Here is a 16651-nt window from a genome sequence, read left to right as displayed (position 1 = left end):
TCCTTTGCTCTGCCGTGCAACTAAGTAGCAGATACATAATTTATATTAACCTTGACTTGTGCTTCACCTACAGATTCTCCTGATTTTATATCATAAGGGAGAATCCTTTTTTCTTCACAAGTGAAAACATGAATTAAGTATTTCCCTTATACAGATCCTGTCTTTTTATTCTGTTTTTCAGAGGAACCAGGGTTTGTAAAGCATTGTTCCTAGCTTGCAAAAAGTAGCAGCTTGTTTCCAGCCTTCAGACTTGTCCAAAATCAGTCTTGTCACTTTGGCTTGATTTTGCATAATATTCCTCCCTGAGTGGAGTTTCTGTGGCTTGTCTGCAGCAGTACTATGGTAACTAATGGGAAGTTCTGTTTAACAACTGATGACACAAAAGTGTCACTGCTGTTTTCAGGTGTTCAGTTTTACACACCTATAATCTTTGTAGAGTGCTAAAAAAATACTTTCCAAAGTTGCACACAATTCAATTGAGAACTGCACTTGTACTCAAAGCATTGTCATTATAATGTCTTATTTGTTCAGTACAAAGGCTCTATGGCTCACTGCCCTTCTGATATTTCAATTATTTGGTTGTAATCATGTAACAAAGCAGATATTGATTTCCTGGGTATTCGAATTACATCTCTAAAAGTAAGAGCTAGTAAAATGGCTTTATCATTTAAATTATACACAATTTTGTGAATCCAGCTGGTTCCAGTTCAAAGGAACATATTCTTTTATTTTAAAACTGAAATTATAAAGGGCATCTGTGGGGGTGTTTCTTTAAGGTTATAGCCAAATTCAATAGCCCTTCCTTATTTTAAGAAATATATTGCTCTCACCTGATAATTAGCAAATGCAAATAGAGAAAATCAAAGCAGTCCTTGGGACCTGATGGATATATCAGAACATTTTAAATTCTACATTTATATGTACATCAATTTATAAGTACTAAAATCCACAGTTTTTATTTTTGATACATGTCAGATGGCAATTGTTTGCTATCCCTTCCATCATTCCTTTTTTTACTTGATGTAGCAGGTACTTTCTTCCCAGAATGGGGCAAAGAGAAACCTGTGATAAGTCAATTCCTTCAACAAGGTGAACCTGAAATACATTTCCAAGATTAGGGAAAACTTCTGTCATATGCTCAAATGTTCCTCAAATGCCCGGTGTCTCTACTTTGCTCATTCCAGCCTTGAGGCTGATGGCCTAATTGCAGAGATACTTTAGCAAATCACAAGGCAAGAGCTTCAATGAAGACAGTGTTTCATCTTTGCTGTCCTGCTTGGCCATGAACACCATGGCCAAGGTTGGAAACCGAGCAACTGCTCCCTGGGAAGCTAGAGATTAGTTTGAAAGAGCCAAGGAACTGGCTAAACAAAAAGCCATATGCAGTTTCCAAGAGGAAAGTCAGATACATAATATTGCTGTTTTGTGAAATAGTGAAATAAATGCCTCCTAAAAAAGTCAAAAGTAGTTCTTTAGATTCCCAGTGACCTCACCATTTTGCAGTTTTTCCTTATTTCATGAAGCAGACTTCCAATGAACCTCCAGATTTCCTAATTTTGCTTTCTTCATAAATATCACTCCTGAAAAGAAGAAAAGCTCTTAAACTGCATCCTCTTAATTTATTTCTGTCTTTCCTTGTTTCCACATCTTTGTTTATTTTCCTTCCTTTATCCAGGAGAACCCTTAGTCAAGGAGATTCTAATCCAATTTTTTTTTTCTAAAGTATTTGCTTAATTAAGCATAAAACTGTATGCATCTATATGAATAATGTCTTGTAGGGAAACCTAAAAGATTTTGAACTCCCTTGGTTACAGCTGGGCTACCTCAGTCTTTTGTCTTTCTATGCACACACAGAAAAAATCACAAGCTGCACAATTGGCAGAACAAGTATTCAGTAGAATAGTCTGAGGAAGAATTGGTAAATACTAACAAATACATTTAATTGTTAATAAGTTTCTGCTGTATTTGTCCTAGAAATAAAAGAAGTTAAAATATTTTTAAAAATGCAAAAAATATACTTTTCCCCTAAGATATGGCAGTATATCAGAACATCTACAAGTTAGTGGGAGGATTTTTTTTCTTCTTCTTTTTTTTTTTTTTCACCACTTTTGTGACAGATTACAAAAGTTTTTCATGCAGAAAAAAAGTTTCAGTATGATGGATTTTTCAAAATTTTCCTGTTTTCCTTTAGGTGCTATTTTGTACTTTAAAATCCTTTTTGGTTTGAAATATTTTGCAGAAGGATGCTGTCATTCAAATAAAACTAGATACTCTCAATGGTTGGTACTTGTTTTGAAAAGAAGTTTTGCAGTGTCTTCAATTTTTTTGGGCTTATTAGAAAGGTTAATAATCCAGCGTTATTCCTTTTCTACCTGCTTCCTTTTGTTAATTCCCAGTTCCAAAAAAGCCTCAAGAGTTTTAAAAACAAGCAAATATATCAATTTCTCTTTTACAAACACTTCCACACACTTACAGTCTCAGACTGATTCTGAAATAAGTCAATGTCATTGTCACCTGTTAAATCCATTACCTTGATCATCAGGACATTCTTGTTTCATAGGTACGAGCTATGACAAGAGCCTTGGAAATAATAATAATTCAAAATGGAAGAAATGACAAAGCTGCTGCCACATCACCCCTGTAGAGGAAAGGCTTAATACCACAAAAGACGAATATATCATCTAATTTTATATCCTGTTTTTTACAGATCATTTCTGCTTCATTCAGCTATCCATCACTGAACCTAAATTCCTGAATTCAGTCAGGTTATACTTCATGTCTTCCAGAAATATACCAGATTCTACTAGGATCTCCTCCTAATGAATCAACAATCTGATAATCCACATGAGAATGGTTGTTTTCAGTTAATATAGATGAGTTATTTTTTTCTTGAAGTGAATAAAAATAAAAGAAATAAAAACTTGGTGGATCTTTGGCATCTGAAACTCTAAAACCTGTATGGTTCTACTATCATGTGCATATCTTATAAGCATGTCATCATGTCTTTGAACATAAAACATTTGAAAGAATGGGAGCTTCAAAATCTGAGCTTCAAAATGATCCATCTTATAAAATGTCTGCTTTAGTAATCCTTGCTTTTTCCTGGTTTTGAAAACAGGTTTTTTACCAAAAGATAGGCATCAGACTACATTTTCTATCAAATTCTGTTAGCTTTTTTAATAAGTACCTTGAAGTAAGATTACCTTAAAGGACAGCAGGCTGCCCTAAAAAAGTCTATGCAGTTCCAAGTAGCTTTTTACTCATGAGCATAATTGTAAAGTGTTTACAGAGGGTACAGCATTTGTTAAAAGTCAGATCATTGCCCCCTTACTGTGATAAATGCACTGAGCAACATCTGCTTTAAACAGTTGTTTGGGACACGCTTGGTGGACTCCTAAGAAAATACAGACAAATATGAAATAAAAATCAAATAGCAAATTATAGCCTGAGGCTCAAGAGTGTGAGTAGCAGTCATTACAAAAAATTTTTACATTTGTTTTTAAATATTCTGTGGGAGTGTGTCTTGTTTGGTTCAGTCCGGGTCTCCCCTTTGGGTTTCGTGTTACTGTACCATCCCAGTTTATACCCTCCGGGTTTCGTGCTCATAACCCTGCTTTCTCTATTTGTCTCCTCCCAGACCCCTGCCAATGGCTCCGGCACCCCTCCCAAGCTTCTAGAAAGTTCTGGCAGAGACGTCGAGTGATTGGTCTTGGGGGGAGGATCCCTCCCTTCCTTTCCCAAGATAGGTTCCCTTGTGTGTCCCCCATCCCGCAGACCCATCCTTCTCCTTCCCTGATTCGATGCCGTTGTCATCCCTGCCCTGTCACCACCCCCCATAAAACCCCTGGCAGGCGCGTTCAGGGTTGCTCATTGCTGGACACCCCCGGGGGGCGAGGTTCCCTGTTCGGAGACACAATAAACCTTCCGGATTTCATCCACAATGGAGCCTGCCTCCTTCTTCCACCACCTGCCTCTATTGCCGCGGTCCTGTGGAAGGACCCACGAGCCAGACCTCTGGTCTCCCGGCTTCCAGAGGCTGGCCTCGCAGCCTGCTGCGTCCAGAGCTGACCGGGCAAAGTGGGAACTGCTCCAAAAAGGACGCAGAGGCAATATTCTTTTTCCAGAGTTATGACTTTGAGCTGGCCAAAATCAAAATAAGGTTCAGTGATCTCACAGTAAAGAAAGAATATATCTGCTTCCAGCCAAGCACCTCTGTTTACATAATGCCCCACGTATTTATCTATCTCTAGATTTGACGACTCCTTTTTCTCTCTGGTTTTGTATGTTATACCAAACTTTAGATTCATTTTCATCCTCTAGTCAAATGACTATTATATTAAACTGTGGAAGCAATTGTTTTAACATGAGAGGCTTAGTGGAGCAACTTAACCAGTTGTATAATGGTCACAATATTTGCCTTTTTCATGAGTTTCTCATTCCTATACAGCCCACAGCATTTTGGTCAGGATAACTTCCTGCAAAGTGGAAAATTTTAGGCTGATGGGTGAGTTGTCACAGGCACCTTACACTGTTTTAGTCATTAAGACATTAGGTAAAACATGAGTCAGCCCCAGTTACACTTGGTTTAAAACTGTCAGTACAGATTAGGCATGCTCCAAGAAGGAATGTCCAATCAGATCCCTTTGGGAATTTAGGCAAAGAAATGCTTAGAATGGCATTAATCTCATGCACCTTTAGGCACATAAAAAAAAGACATCAAAATCTGAACTAATCATTCCAGCCTGTGAGAAAGAGAGAAGTAGGCACCTTCTAAAGCATTTAGTTGCACATATTTCAGATGCCTCTTGGATGAGGTGAATCCCTTTAGGTAACGCCAATATTTCTCATACGACTTTTAAATGGATGTAAGGTGAGTAGCTCATTCTAACTTTAATTATTCATGTTTAGTTTCTATGTCTGACTGAGCAGATGACTGAATTGTGCTGCGTTGTCAGGTATGTCCACATGTGGCCATTGTTTTGGGTGCTATTTCCCAATTGGTCCTTCTGTAGGAACTCCAGTTCATTATTGGATGCTGGTCTAACTAAATCAGAACTCCCAGTGAATCCAGTACAAGGTTGCTAAAATAAAAATCCAGAACGTTTTTGCCTAGAATAAGAAAAAGTTTGTTTTGTTCTTCAACATACTGTTTTTTAAAATTCCTTTCCAATCAAAGAGTAGCACTGATTTGCAGCTTGTACTGCTGATGTACATGCTCATAAATTCAAGTGGCACATCAATACCAGTGGCTTTTTATAAGGAGACAGTCACTAGTAATTATAAACCTAATGAAGCAGCATTTGATTGTCCAGGTACCCAGGAACTGAACCCTTATTTGATGGTCATGAATGAGATTTTCTGGTCCTTTCTGTATAACAAAAGGTCTAGCATTTAAATGATAAATGTTTTCAGGCAAGAAATATAAAATCTTATGGACTCACAGTAAGCAAACACTTAGGATTCTATTTGATCACTTTGTTAAAACTTTATTACTTTGAATAGAGGTGAATTTCACTTGGTATGGTATGTAATTAGTTCAGTTTAACAATGACTCTTTAAAACCTTTTTTTAATAAGTCACCAGTAATTTCTGAGTCCAATGCATAAGTTGGCAGTGGCATAGATCATGATACTAACTGAAACAGTCAAATGAAAATGCTATTTTGTTCTAAAGTAAAAAATATATTACTTAGGGAGCACAAGTGAAGAAGGAGAGATTTTTATTTATTTTTGCTCTAAGAGAGAAATTCTAGAAATTATACAAATGTTTTCTTAGTGAGTTTTTTAGCTTATTTCATGGTATTAAAAAAAAACAAAAACCAAAAAGCAAAAAAAATGCACAAAAAGACTCTCAGAAAACCCAAATAAAAAAAAAATCAAAGGAAGACTTAATTAGGTTGTTTTTTTTTTTTTCTTTTGTTTTCTTCAGTATCACTTTTAGGAATTGAGGTCCTTCATTAGTTTTATTGCTGAAATAAGCTAGATTTTAAAAGACAGAGCATAAATCCTGGGATATAACTCTAACACCTAAGATTAAGCACGTCTGCTTCTCCCCCATCTCCCTCTCAAGCTAAGACAAAGCTTTTGAGGTGGGAAAGAACAAACCTTTGCAATTCCTTTGTCATTCTCTTTAGCAACCCCTTTACATTTTCAAGTTTAAAATTATCATAGTTGATTTTCTTGTGCTGTATATTAATCCCTCAGAGAATGCTTCTGTATAAGCTTTTACTTGGTCACCAATCCCCTTCCTTCCAGTGACTTCCATGGCTTGTTTTCTTTTCTGTTTTCTTCTTCTTTTTCAACTAAGAGCAATAGCCCTGACACATTGTGATGAGCCTCAGCTGTTCCTCAATTCAGGTTAACCTCTTTAACGAAATCAAAGCAAAGCAGATGAGAGATCCAGAGAATAAAAAAATTTAACTCAATAGCTACTACAAAAGGACATGAAATGGAAAAGAGATGTTTAAACTGAGAAGATTCAATTTAGAGCTGGATAGGGAATTGTCTTTTTCAAGACAATTATTTTTACTGGAGATTAGTAGAAATTTTTGCAAAGTAGACAGGACTGTGGGAAGACCATGAAGAAATTGAAGATGTTTTAGGTTCTGAATATACAAGAAAAATTTTAAGTAATCTTAAGGAAAGAAGTGAAGTTAGAAACTTATTTGAAAGTCTAGGTCAGAGAAAGACACTGAAACTTATAAGCCCCTTGTAATTTGAATACCTTAACCTATTGAAATTACCAAAATGCACTTTTCTGTACGTTGTGGCCACAAACGGCTCTGAACAGGCTGAACTAGATAAACATCTCAAATAAGTGATCTGCATCAATCCTTCAATTGTTCATCAGATATCTTTAATACATACTGTAAAAAAATGTTTCATTTATTTAATTACTATGTCTATCCAGCTTGCAGTTTTTGTACTTGTAGTATCAGATGTTCATAATGAAAGTTTCCAGCCATGGTAACAAAGAAGTGCTAGCACCATTATTCTTTCATGAGTTTCAGCTAAGTTCTTGCAGATAATCAGTCTTTCATTAGTCAGTTAAAATATTCATATATTAATTATTTTCACATGTATATTAAAAATACTCTGATTTTCAAACTCTGAAAATCAGACACAATTAGAAGTGCTGAGAGGTGGTAAGTTTCCTGCTATCTAAATATCTCTGTACCTCTCTATATGTTTGACACACTTGCACCTCTGCAACCTGGGTTTACTTTCAATCACAAAAAGGTGAAAATAAAATCCCTAGCTTCACTATATTTGAATTCCAAAACAAAATTTCCCAAATAGATATAGGCTATCCAGAGACATGCCTCTTTATTTGTCAGTACTGCCACACTTTTAGGCATATGAGCTTTAATTCTAATTACTGTGGAATCAAATACCATAAATCTGTCCTCTGACTCCAGTTCTCATCACACATTGAGTAGGCTCGTTATCTTCTATTATCAACAGCTCACCTTCATCCCTTGTCTATGTCCACATTAAAACAGACATTAACTGTTTTAAAATAACAAAATATTAGGAAGGAAAAAGATAGAGCTTAAAAAAAAGATGGCATCAGCCAGTGAGGTACCACAGTATTCAGAAACTCTCATTGACTGTCATGGATAATCAGACCTACGTGGTCCTACACTGGGGAGGAGAGGAGAATCCCTCTTGTGTGTGCTTTTCCTGACCACTTCTGGCAACCACAATGCTGAATTGTGAGGGAAACTTAACAAAACAAACAAATTATTGTTTGCAAGTGTTTTAACTTACCACCAGTAGGAACCTTCATAGGACAATTCATCCTTTCTATTTTAGATAGCAATCTGAGGGTGGGGGTGAATCATCCTCTGGGGGAGTTTAAATGACTAAATGGTGACTAGGTGTGACTGCATGGTCAGATGACCCTTTTAGGCCAAACACCTAAGTTTTAGATGGTTTAAGTCCATTGGGCTGAGTCCAACACTTTAATACACAGCTGAATAATGCAGAATGGGTAGGCATTCACATAATGATGTAGCTGGCATAAAAGCTTGAATGCTAAAGAATTGAAAGAGAATATTAAATATGGGTTCAGCTGAAGTCTATTAAATTGTATTTCTTTTACATTTTAACAAATGTTTCCTGAGATAGATGATAACTTCTCTACAAAAGGCAGCACATATGGCAGCATTTCATAGCTACAGCATGAAATGTTAGTTTCCTATAAATATAGGCTTTGGAAAATTATCCTTAACACCAACAACTTCTGAGGTAAATAATTAATAGAAATGTTAATTTTTCATTAAATTTAAAAAAATGCTAGGAAAATATATAATATGCTGTGTCTTCAATTTATCCTTTCTCTTCTCCCACAGCTTGCATGAGTCTTTTATTAAATCCTATGGTTTTATTAATTGCAGAAACCAAAAAGTAGAGCTCATGTAATTTGGTCATGGTGAAAATACTTCCTGAAATGTTTTTTTTAATACTAAATCAGAAATAATTTAAGGTCTGTTTGCTTGAATAAATGAGTATTAGGATGACACCTTTTAAACTAACAGATGATGTATTAACATTTTTTGAAAAGATGGGATTTTGATACTATGAGAATATTACTACATTAGTATTAGTGAGATTATTGGGAAAATAGAAATTACTGGAATACATTAAAAATAGTCAAAGGTTATATACATTTTTAGGAATGTCTTTAAATTGCTTGCCAGTGTGATATAATTTAAAGAACCAGGTGATGCCTGTCTAGGTGACAAAAGAACAAAAAGCCTGTAGGGCAATGTGCACAGCAGGGGCTAAAAACTACCTTCACAAGAAGACCTAAGTGCTGCAAGACTGACAATAACATAAAGCACAGAAACAATAATGCCTTCCTGCAAAACAACAAAATCCACAATGTTGTTCATTGGTGCAACAACGTTACTCAGTAGAAAACATAGTGCTAGATCTAAAATATTGGATGTTCCTTTCTTGCCTTCGATATCTCCTTTCCCATTGTGATAGGTGGTTGGTTGCTGCTTCTACTGGAGGTGCAGATCTATTTCCTGAGCCTCACTAAGGAATAAATGAGAAGCAATGCTTTTTGTACAAATTACAGTTCCTAGAGGAAACTGTGCAAGCCTTGGGCTTGCAGGGATGCTCTGACAAAGGTCTGGTAGATAGCCAGCATATTGTATGTATGACACTGAGCTTTAACCAACTTGGCCAGGTTAGGTGGCAGTAGGCCTGTTGTCATAACACAGTTAAGTAACAAAAGTACTGGATGACAGAGTTGATTTAGAGTTTGATTTTTTATTTTAATTGGCAGTCAGGTACAACAAAATAGTTGTGCTTTGTGCCTAGGAATCTTCACTGATGATCTTTGCTTCAGTTCTTTCTTCTACATCATATGAATCTGTAACATGAGGCTGGCAACATCTGTACTGGTGGAAAAGAATTAAAATTAATCTCTTTAAAAGTAGTATGATTGAAATCAGTAGGGATGTTCCCATTAAAGCTATCTGACTTTGGTTTTGGTCATTTTTAATCTTAAAATCTAGAATCTTTAAAAACCTAAACCTTATTAAACAGAGTTTGTCACAATCCTCTGTGGCAGTTCAGATGGATTTTTGGTTTCTATTCTTCTAATAACAAAATCAGAAAAAGTGTTAAGGAGAAAGAACATATTAATTTTCACAGCATAAATTCTGGAAATCTTTCAATCTAGTACTTGTTTGAGTAAGGAATTTGGAATCTGGAATTTGTACCAGAACTGTGCTTTCTGTCTCAGATAAAGTTCATCTCAATTCTGTGATGTAAGAAGCTTTAGAAAAAAACCACAAGTTTCATATGACATCTAAGACTTCTAAGATTTCAGTGACTAAGATACCATGGCAGGGCTACACTGATGTCAGCCTGAGGCAAAGGATTTTCTCTGGCACTCCATGCTTGGGGATGCCAACCTGTTTCTCCTGCTCAGATTCCACCCTCACAGTAAGGAAAAGGAAGATGTTTTAGCCTAAAACAGAGATAGAAGAGAGAGACACAAAAAAACATGGAAATTAGTGTGGACTGGCCAAGGAGCCTTACCCAGAAATCAGGAGTCTGAGGAGAAGAAACAAATCAAAATTTTCTGTGTGAAGAAAATGAGACTGAGATGAGAGCCAAAAGTTCAAGACAGAACAGAAGTTCAGAATGGAGTCTTTATAAGAATACATGTGCTATGATAACTATGTCAAATTCATGGCAACAAGATGAGGGCAAGTTTTCAGTGTGAATCAGTGCTAGAGAATGAAAGAATATCATTTGTATTGTCCTTTTTTTCCTGCAAAACCAGAAATGGTTCACTGAATAAGTAGTCAGAGGATGGTTAAGAGTAATAAATAGTGTCCTAAGTAATGAACCCTGTTCCTACCTCTACTACAAAACATCTGTGGCAATATTTTAAGCCATAGAAAGCTGAAGTTTTTAAAGACTGCATGTTAATTACGTCTCCATCATTTTCTGCAGGCTTAACTTGGGGAAGGTTGTCTTCAGAACTGCTGAGAGCTCACAGCTGCAGTTGCTGTCTGTAAGAACTGCTCTGGAAATAGAAAATGCATTAATGTTAACTGTGTTAATAAGTTTGATTTCAAATTGTGCTTCTTTGTAATTCCCCTCAGTTTTATTTAACAGGATTGCCACCCCTTCCTCTTACTAAAATGCTGTGAAGAGTCCTATTAATATTTATGAAACATTCAGATACTGTAGTGATCACTGCCATAGAAAAGCTAAAGAGATATTTAATTTTTTTTTTTAATGGTGTGAGTTGTATTAGACAGAGGGCCACATTATGAGTGGGGGGGGGTGAAATAATACTTGGGTTAGTTTATTTCACAGCTTGCATCAAGAGGCAGTGGACCATGAAAAAATGATAGTATGACAAAGAAAAACACCAGTGAATTTATATCTGGTGTCTCCTAATTTTTCTAGTATTTGACCTTATAGCTTTAAGAATATGCTAAGAATTCTTTTGTGCGTAACATTATTTCACATAGTATTATTGTTATCAAGTGTGACTGGATGCAGTCCATATTTGGGTTAAAGGAGGGAACAACTGAATGTTAGTTTAGTGTCACTGGGACATGTCCAGATCCCTGATCAGATTGGCAGGGTCTCAGCTGTTGACCTGCTAAGGCAGTGTCTAGGACACAGTGTTGAAAACAATGAAAACTGGAACCATCTTTGAATCCATTAATGTCATGAGGGAAATGAGTGAAAATAAAAGCAAACACTTTCCTCAGAAAAAAAAAAAATTGAAAAAAGCAGAAATGGTCACAACGGTTATGAGACCACAATGGGTCATGAAATTGGTAGCAAGTCAAATTGTAAATGTGGGGGTTTTTAACAAAGTTCAAGGAAATGAGCTATTCTTCTCCCACTCCTTTAAGAAATGTGCATAAACCCAAAAATAAAATACTTTAAAACAAGCAACAGTTTGTGTTATTTTTCCCTTCAGAAAAACAGCCTTTTAAGATCTCAATGACTAGCTGATCACTTCTGAACTCAGATATTTTAGTTACAGGGGGGTGTCAAGCATACAAAAAAAAAGACTTCATGTTCAGTCCATGGGATTGAAATCAAAAAGAGCCAGTGTTGGTTTTTTTGTAGTGGAGAACATAAGCTTATATAAACAACTGTAGGATGTGTAAGAGATCATGATAATGTCAGAGACTAAAGCATATGAGTCTGTGGGTGTCCCCCACCCAAGAGAGGTTAACAGTCATCTCTCTCTCCTGGTTGTTTTAGATGTGATATGTGTGACAATGTATTAATCTAAAGCTTTTGGCTTTGGTTAGACAGCTACTAGGTTCAATAATATTTTATTCTGCTTTTATTCACTTTGTAGCATGATAAGACAGCACAAAGTATCAGAGATTGGTCACAACTAGAGATAAGATGTTAGACATTTTCCTATAGACAACAAAACCTCTTTTTCACCCAGGGCATGATCATTACATCATCAGTGCCAAAGTTGTAGTCAAGAAGGTATTTCCCATAGGTCAAATTCTTGGAATTTCTTTGCCAGGCATGACCGTAAATTTTTACCTGGGACTGTATTTTCTGTCATCACACAGAGGAATGAATGAGCCAGTGTCCTGCATACTCATGTTCAATTTGCAAACAGTAAGAGAAAGTTTGTCCAATTCAAATGTTTACAGCATGCTAGTTTATCACCATCTTGCAGGTTAAAATGCTACCACATCAGCTGCTGCATTTTTCCCTGTAGAAAACAGGTGTATTTTGATTGCTTCGTCAGCAGGGAGACAGTGACTGAGGCTCCCACTTACAGTGTCATTATAGTGTAAACTAGGTATTGAAAAATGGTGACAAGCTGATGTGTAGAGAACTAAAAATAAAGTTTCCAGGTGTCTACCCAGTTCTCAGTATGAACTGGCAAAACTTTTCTATTCCTCCATAGAATTTAACAATATATCACAGTTAAGAATAGTTTGGTTTTCCAAGTAACAAGCGAAGGAAAAAAGCCAAAAGAGACAGAACAGGACTGGCATCTCTTACTAATTTAAGTTTTGATGCAGACAGAAGAAATAAAATGTGTTTAATTTTTTTTTTTTCATGGCTTTAAGAACATTGTTTCTGTGCTTATAATTAACCACATGTTTATGAGTTGGCCTGGATCAGAGCCCAAGTCTTCAGTTTACTTTCTAAAAAGAAAGCTCCTGCCTTAAACTGATAAATCACATAAATATTCAGCAAGCTTTATTTAACCATAAGCATTTCATACCCTGATAAAAGCAAAGGAGTTATGATAACATCAAAGGGAAACATATTATTGATTAAATGGTTTTATACATTTCTTCCTAACATGGAAAGGTTCTTGAAAAATAATTAATTAATATTTAAAAAAAAGTGTACTGACATAAAATAGTTCCGTGAGAGCAGGATTTATTGATTTTGGTATACTGTTGTGCTTATAAGCAGTAATGCAATATGTTATTTGGGCTGCTGTAGGCAATTAATTTTGATTTTGTGGTTTTTTTTCTGGTTTGTTATTTTATTTTAGATTCACTAAAACCATGTGGTAGAGTATAAACTATAGCAGTAAAGAACTATTTGAAAATTTTTTAAGTACCTTTTGCATTTTTTAAAGAAATAAATACTTTGAGATCATATATGATGAAGACTGAAAAGAAGAATACAAAAGAAGAAAAAATATGAATATTTGCTAATATGAATAAGCTTTCTAGTAATTACAGGGAAATACACTAATACAAATAAATATATTTTTTTAATCACATCAAAATAAACCTACCAGAAGCAAATACAATGCATATGCTTCTGTACTGTATACAATCGACAACCGGCATTTTTAGGTTCTGTCACTGCTTTGTTTTTGTGTAGACAGGACAACAAAATTAGGAGATGAGGCAGGCATAGGAAGTGAGTGCAAGACATTCCAAGACACATCTCAGTTTGTACAGTAATATTTCACTGGCATGGAAAAATACTGGGGTCACCATCATAGCCCTTTCCTTTTCTTGGTGTCTGCCTGTATCACCCAAACATGATACTGTTGTTAATGACAGCAGATGCATGAAAGCAACAGGAAATGTATCTCCTGTAGGTTCTTGGTAGAAATGTAAATCCTGCTGGTTTCTTGCAGCTTTGAAAGAAAACCAAAACCAAAATAATTCCCAGCCTTCCTGCAGAGTTACTCTCACCACTCCTTATGCTTGCTATTAATTACAATCGCCACTAAAGTACTCTTATTTGATTTTTTCCGAAAGTTACCATGAATATTTGTATTCTCTGAGAAAAACTTTTTTCAAGACTGAATGCATGTGTTATTGTTGCTGTAATTCAGTGCTCATGGATATGACTCTTTACAGATGACATAAATTTCAAGGAAATACATCAGGTTTTATGCCAGTTGTCACTGCATGGTGATGCAAACTAAAAATGTAATGGAAGATTTAGCAACAGAGACATTTCAAATCCAATAACAGTGTTTTGTTGGCAAGATTTTTCCAATTTTTTCATTTCAACTTCATTTAAAATAAAACTTTTGTAAGCTTGAAACTGGCATGAAAAACATCTACCAGAGATGGAATTCTAACTTTGCAAACATATTTTAATATAATATAGATTCTTGTTTTATTAATGTGTAACCAGATGATGCTAAGACATCTAAGGGGGATACTTTTATACTGGTGAGCTGGATCTGAGCCTTTACCATTTACCCCTGATGGTGCACTAGTTTAGGTAGAAGTGTTCTGTGGCCTGTTAGGTATTTAACTAGTTAAATGTAGATTTGGACTACTTGAATGTTTCAGCAGGTTGCTTGTCTCTTGACACTTAGATGTATACAGACTTCCATTGTCTAGCAGCAATTAACGTAAAAGTGATTGATGTATAGCTCGTAGGCAAAAACTTACAGTTGTATGTTCATCCATTAAAAAGCACAAGACTCTAAAGTGGCCTAAAGAGATTAAGGAAAAAGACATATGGGCTGCTTTGTACTGGAAAATTAGACAGTGCCAGGACTCCCATGCTGTGTTACTTCACTTGCCACACAAATTTTTAGCATAGTACCTGACATAGTTTTGATTTATACCAAGCAGGACTACTTGAACAACTCCTGAGCACAGCTGGGTAATTAACACTGGCTATGGACCACTCCCTACAAACAATTTGAATGCTACTACTTCATTTTGGAGAGCAAAAAATTTTGAAGGATGTATGCAAGAAGTCATAACATACAAGCAGAGCTGAGTGTCAGAGAACACCCTAGACACATCAACTGATTAATACTGATTAATACAGGCAGTCACCAAATGTGATCAAATCTGACCTATATTTAGTTGTGTGAAAGACTAAACTATCTGCCTAGGATTCCTCTAGTACCATGAGAAGGAGCTGGTACCTCTAGCACCTGAAAACTACCAGCTACTGTAGACAGCTATGAAATATCTTTCTCGGGAGAAGTGAGCGTGGCTGACAAAGTTTTTATCAGTCACTTTAGATAGTCAGGGAAAAGTGAGGCACAGTCTGGGAACTGGGAAGTTGGTTGTGTTCATCCTTCCCTGTTGGTCACCACTCTTTCCAGCTCTCTTCCCCCAGTTTTCTTTAACAGAAAGCTTACTTCATTACTTGCTGTGAGCCTCTAAAGAATGAGAAACTGTCTCATTTTTTCTGGTAAGGCATTTTTACTATCCAAAAGGAGGTAAAGTTACTGATACTGCTTTTTCATTTATATCCATGGTTGTTTAAATGCTATGGATGCATATTCTTAGTGGCAGAACTAACCACCCTGAAGCATGTTTCCCTCTCCAGGAGTTTCACACTGCAACTCTAGCTCTGTAAGAAAAAATTGTATTTCTGGCTACCTTAAAAGCATAATTTTTATTCGTCTCTGTTACTGCAGAGCCCTGAGATGGGTCTTGGTGCCCCACTGTGCTAATGCTTTTTGGTTTTTTACATTTTCTTCTAAAACTTATATCTACACTTTATGGCCAGAGAGAATACATCAGTGTGAGCAGCCACTCGCCAAACTTCTTCAAGAGGTTTTAGCTGTATTTCTGATATGTCTCACAAATATAGTAATAATAGTAAATATACTGTTCTGAAATCTCTGATGCAGGCCAGAGGGAGAGAAGGAAAAAACCCAATTAATCTCCTTCCTTGCTTAAAAATACTTAAAATCCTTCTTGTTTTCACACTGTCTCATTTTCATCCCTATACTTTTGCCCCACAAATGGCATTGCCAAAGACTGAGCTTTTAAACACTGATTACAGTCCAAACTGCAAATGAAACCCAAATGGGGTGTGTGTGGAAATATTTAGAACTTATTTCCTTCCTGCTTTCTGCTCTGGGTCTCTTCATGTATCCTAGAATACAAGAATATTTGTGGTAACATAAGCAATTTTAAATGCCAGGAAAGGTGTAGAGTTAATAAAAAATATGCGATAATTGATGGAGAGATTCCCTTAGTAGTTCCTTGCAAATGTCAGGAGAATAAGGCCCTTTCATGAAATTAAGTAAATCTTTTTCTTCAGCCTTTCAGAAATTCTGTGGGAATTTCATGTACTTTTTTCCCTGACTCTTCTTCTCTAATTCTGTGCTATGATTGTATTAAAATACAAGCTAGAAAGTCAAAATACGCTAAGCCCCAAACATAAGAAAGGCACGAACTTGTTGGAATCAGTTCATAGCAGAGCCACAAAGATGATCAGAGGGCTGGAACACCCATGAAGACAAGACAAGCTGAGTGAGTTGGGACTTCTTGGCCTGGAAAAGAGAAGGCTCTAGGGGGACCTTGTAGCAGGCTTCCATTACCTTAAGGAAACTTACAAAGAAAGCTGGAGAGGCAAATTTTATTTTTTACGCGTAAAGACATGACAGGCAGGAATGGCATTAAACTGAAAGAAGATAGGTTTAGACTAGATATTAGAAAGAAATTCTTCCCTATGAGGGTGGTGAGACCAGGAGGAGATTGCCCAGAGAAATTGTGGATACTCCATCCCTGGAAGTATTCAAGGCCAGGTTGGATGGGGTCTTGAGCAACCTGGTTTAGTGGAAGGTGTCCCTGACCAAGACAGAGGGGTTAGATTTAAGTGATCTTTAAGGTCCCTGCCAACTCAAACCATTCTGTGATAAGCTGAAAAAATACTTTGCTGCTGAA

This window comes from Corvus moneduloides, chromosome 3 (assembly GCF_009650955.1).
Source record: "Corvus moneduloides isolate bCorMon1 chromosome 3, bCorMon1.pri, whole genome shotgun sequence".
In the NCBI taxonomy this organism is placed as follows: Eukaryota; Metazoa; Chordata; class Aves; order Passeriformes; family Corvidae; genus Corvus; species Corvus moneduloides.
This window is presented reverse-complemented; position numbering follows the sequence as displayed.